The 5,046-nt window shown below is 48.5% G+C and overlaps 1 protein-coding gene across 1 annotated transcript in view; it reads left to right on the top strand.

The window, feature by feature from the left end:
- Positions 1-306: 306 nt before the first annotated feature.
- The window catches only part of T265_11625 (hypothetical protein), a gene marked incomplete at both ends in the record, with an annotated part of 29,358 nt that continues 24,618 nt past the window's right edge, over positions 307-5,046 (top strand). The window contains one exon of the mRNA XM_009178327.1: positions 307-563. The remainder of the gene's footprint in view (positions 564-5,046) is intronic.

Below are 5,046 nucleotides of genomic sequence, written 5' to 3' on the forward strand. Positions count from 1 at the left end.
GTTTGAACGAAGCCTGGCCAACGGGTTTTTCACCGTTGACCAAGCAAGCTCACGGCGGGGACATTTAAGAACATTTTCGAGCTCAGAGCGCACACATTCATTAGGCAAAATTTTTTCTAATTTGAGGTAGTAGCCGCATGGAACGACCTTCCTCCGACGGTTGTCCACGCGCCTTCTGTAACCCAGTCCAAAACACTATTAGATACTTATTTATGCGAATCTTCGCACTGGGAAGCATACTGCCCCGCGCCGAGAAGATAAAGAGCAGTGCTACACCCTTTTTTCACTTGTGCCTTTCAGGTAAACGACAGCCGCTGACCGACAAGAGCAAAACCGACTCGGAAAACTTGGGCAAAAGCCTCGATCGCGTGTGGCTATCCGTGCATCCGTTAATGGCCCAGTGAAGCAGTCCTCTACTGTCATCGTGGTTGGCCCCCACTATGACTAATCGGCGCTTGACGTCTTCTGTTCGGTTGCCTGTTCTTCAGTTTTCCGTGGGCATTATGTGCGGTTAAATCAGGGGGTTGCTTCGACACTGATTACTACTTATATATTCATACACAGTAAGTAGGTAGTAAGTTTTGAACAACACCGTTACCCAAAACTTTCAATTTTTCACCTTGTTCCCCAACTTATTTTCTCATGACTGCCGTGTGATTGCACCGCCACACAGTTACGACACACTCCTCGGAAGGGAAGACTGCCACCCACCTTTTCGAGCCAACATTCCACTCGCTGCTGTTCGATGTCCGGACCTTGCGACTACTGTTCAGTGACTGACATGCGAATGTCACGAACGGAGGAAACTTCAGGTTTGCAGTACAACTTTCCGTAGAATGTATCAATGGTGGCGTAGACCTACGCGCCCACTTCATTTTGACGCTTAGGATCGCTAAACCCCCAAGACACTCAAACGTATGAAACGGGAACCCCAACAATAAGGTTGTAATAATAGTACCAGCCTTTCCATGTTGGTAGTTGGTGAAAGCTAACAACTTACTGATATATTCATCTAACACATCACGTTCTGCCTTTCAGCCGCATCTAGCAGCTATCCTCCACAGGTCCACATAGTAAGTTTGGGTAATTTTCATACACTCAGGTATGCGACATAACTGGCAACCACGCCAGGATACGTACCCGATCAAAAAGCGTAACTGAAGAACAACCTGTCGTGCCTGTCGGTTCATTCCGGTCACTGCGCCACAGAATGCTACAATCATTTTTTTCACTCCTACCCTCTGCCATTAGTGCTAGATTTATTCATACCAGATCTTCCCAACTGCTCCACCCCCGAAGAAGTTCTGCTTGGGTAAGACGTCAGAGCACATCCAAATGTTCCCTGTTAGTTGAACGGAAACGTGTGCTACTCTCATTATTTGATGTGGAAGCACAGTGCATAGTGAGAGACACAGGGGATGCTTGCCAACGGCGTCACATATGCTTGACGGAACGAATTCACCAGATCGAACATTAATATCGGTTTCAGTCACGAGTCCAACTTCCAGGCGAAAACGGTCGATTTTCGTCCGAGTACCGCGGCGGATGAGTGGAAATGCGCTTCCCGACTTGCACGATGGGCAACGGGAAGAAAAGATCCTCGACCAGGTCATCGCTCGTACCCGTGCCCATAAACTCCGCGAGCGGTTCTTGGGTAGTCCTCCTCACTCGGTTGCAGCGGTACTCCAAGTAGCGAAACAGGTGGAAGACATCATGGGCGTTCTAGAAAGGGATCGAGAGCCGAACGCGGCGCACTTCGCCCCCGTTCGTATCCAACAACGACACAGTAGACATTGGACACCAAATCGAGGACGAACGCTTACATTGCAGCAAACTACCATTTACCATCACTGTATCAATCAGGATTCTACACAATTTATGCCAAACATGCCCGCCTACTATGGGAGGTGTCCGGTGTGTATTCGAAAAGTCAAAAGTGCGAATGGGTACACATCAGAATTGACTGAACGCACGTGGTTGTTGTGTCCACAGGTCCGGGCGCGTGTCCCGAAACGCTGGCAGTAGGGGCAATCGTAGCTCGGGGTGGGCCATCTCAGATGGTTGGTTGGAGCTGGGTGCTGCAACGTAGGGCGAAAGTACGGTCGTTTGGGACGCAGTGGCACGGGGTGGTCCGTTCGTCCTCGATTTGGTGTCCAATGTCTACTGTGTGTTGTTGGATATGAACGGAGCGAAGTGCGCGGCGTTCGGCTCTCGATCCCTTTCTAGAACGCCCATGATGTCTTCCACCTGTTTCGCTACTTGGAGTACCGCTGCAACCGAGTGAGGAGGACTCTCCAAGAACCGCTCCCGGAGTTTATGGGCGACCATGTCTGGCAATAAATTTGTGTTCTATATTCTTGTCTCATGAAGTCTCTATACCCCTCTTTTTGTGAACATGTACATGGCTACTGCATATTCTTTCGTGAGTTCACCACAGCCAGTGATGCCAACAAGGTCGTGTATCATCCTGTTGCTTCAAGTTGGTGCTTGACATGCTGCTTGTCTATTGACCTACCTGTACGAACTTGAAGTTGTAAATACTCCGTGGGTGTTCGCTGACGGGCACTGACGATAGTACTCTTCTTATATCAAATATTTTAGAAGTGGAAACTATTTTAAATAATGTCACTAATTTTGCGGTACAGTTGTGGATGCATTTTGAACTTGTAAATTGTCCAGACCGGATCGAGTGGACTGTAACCCAAACATCATGGATGCATGTGAACCAGTGGATAGCGGATTGGGAAGGTTGTGCCAGCATTTTCGAACCTCAGGTATGTTACGCGGATGTGGCGTCAGCTAGACTGTCAGGGCTAGAATAAACGATACAGCGGCCTTGTCTGTCCTGTTTTATGGATCAGGGGCGTGGTCGTTGCTTGTGGAGAATCCTCGAGATTTCTCTGTGTTTGACCATCGATACTTCCGATGCATTGCTCGGGCCTGGTGGGAATAAATCAGTAATGCTGAAGTGCGGTAGACAACTTTCCGGCGAGTTCGCTCCTCCTCGTTAAATCAGTATGTTATACTCCATAGGTTACGCCGTTTAGGCGGTGTAGTCGATATGCCACACGGCCGTTTGCCTCGTTGATATCTTTTCGCCCAGCCTCGTGTCGGATGCAGATGACCCAAGGGCGATTTGCGACGCACGATCTAGTGAATGACCGCTAGACTCTTTGCTCTCGTCCTTGGGAGGTTATGGGATTCATTGAAAACAAGGCTGGGATCCATAGTCCAGTAGAGATTCGTCGATCACACTCACCCTCCGACAGATTCTGGGACAGCTACACTGCTGCAACCAATGTTGATCGCTTTTCCTTTGTTTAAAGCTGTCTGTCGTTGGACATTATGGCAGTGTCTATGGAGCAAAGGTGAAGTTCGGGTTGGGACGCAAACTTGATGGCTGGAAGGTCCGCGCTCCGAACCTAACCTCTCTTGTGCTCCCACCTAGGCTTGGGCAAGCTGGCAGTATCTCAGCTCTCGTGCTTCCTTCGGGCAGCATGGCAGCGAGGCACCGAAAGGGTCTTACAGTTGAAAAGATCTGAGGCGTCTCCCATAAGTTCTCGGCTTTCATTAAAGGACTGTGTCCAAAGCCCATTGATACGTGCAGGTCTGCGTCAAGCTCACACTTTAATTCAGTAAATCCACTGATGTGAGACAAGGCTGTTCTACTCCACTTCTCCCCTTCACGTTCTTCATCGATCTGATCATAGAAGACCCTGATCTTAGCCTCGAAATGCCCCCAGGGTGTTCGCTCACAAATATTGGCTACACAGACCTAGCTATTCTTAAAGCTGATGGCAAACAATATAGTCTAATCTCCTGGTTTCATCGTCATCTTCGAATGTAAAAATTACGAACATGTGCAGTTGTTATAGCTGCCAGTTTCGTTCACTGTTGATCTTGGGAGACAGGGGTGGATAGCTACGCATCGGAGGCAGTAGTTGATGTAATTGATGCGTGAATTCAGGAGTGCCAGTGGATTTTTACAGGGGTAGTGTGGGAAATTTGTGCGCGGGAGTTAACAACTTGGATTTATGCACATCATTAAGCGCGTCACTGGGCCATTGATGTTCCATATCCCGGAGTCCCAATTCGGAGAGACGGCAGTGATCACTGGAGCTACGCTTACTGCTGTTGGCTTTCATACCTAAGAGCAAACTCATTACTTGGTTTTCCCTGGTTCGTTGCGCGAAGAGAGCTCTTTGAGACGACCTAGTGGCGTATGGAGCATTAACCACCTATGAAATGTGGTGAGTTCATCTATCGCGGGCAAGTCATTTTTTCCGAAAACCACCCAACATACTTCATAATTGCTGACCGAAGGTCCGCACCATGCTCTGAAGAAATGGATGCTCAAGTCTTTCAAACTCCCCAGCGCACGGCAGCCAGGTTTCTGACCCCTATAGCAATATGGAGTCTACCGAAGTATTGAAAATACTGAACTATACAGATAGCCTGATCTGACATCTGCATAGCTTCCTCTCCCGATCGCCCCACTGAAAGGTTTATTGGCGCTCCTGAATTCATGCATCAACTATATCAGCTTCTGTCTCCAATGTGTAGCTATCCACCCGTACCTCCCCACATCATCGACGGACGAAACTGGCAGCAGTCACCGCTGTAAAGCGTGTACAGCCTAAGATGATTGTTACAATGGTCCAGTCGCGCAGTTAGACAAAACTATCAGTACGTTGGTGCCGAATTTTTCGCTTCGACGGACAACTATGTTGGTTCAGAATGAACTTATTAGACTATCGCTTGCGGTGTCTGGCTGTACTCCTCCCTTTGTGAAAAACTTTACATACCTCGGTAGTGCTTGCGGTGGCTGTACTCCTCCCTTTGTGAAAAACTTTACATACCTCGGTAGTTGTATTAGCTCCGACAGAAGTGTGTCTGATGAAGTCAGTCAGTGAATCTCAAAGGCTCGAATCACGTTTGCTAATTTGCGTCACTTGTGGCGTCAAAAAGGCATCTCACTGGATCTTAAGGGTCGTGTGTACCAGGCTACAGTAAGGGCTGTGTTGTTGTATGGGTGCGAGACATGGC

This window comes from Opisthorchis viverrini (genome assembly GCF_000715545.1).
Source record: "Opisthorchis viverrini unplaced genomic scaffold opera_v5_540, whole genome shotgun sequence".
Taxonomy (NCBI): domain Eukaryota; kingdom Metazoa; phylum Platyhelminthes; class Trematoda; order Opisthorchiida; family Opisthorchiidae; genus Opisthorchis; species Opisthorchis viverrini.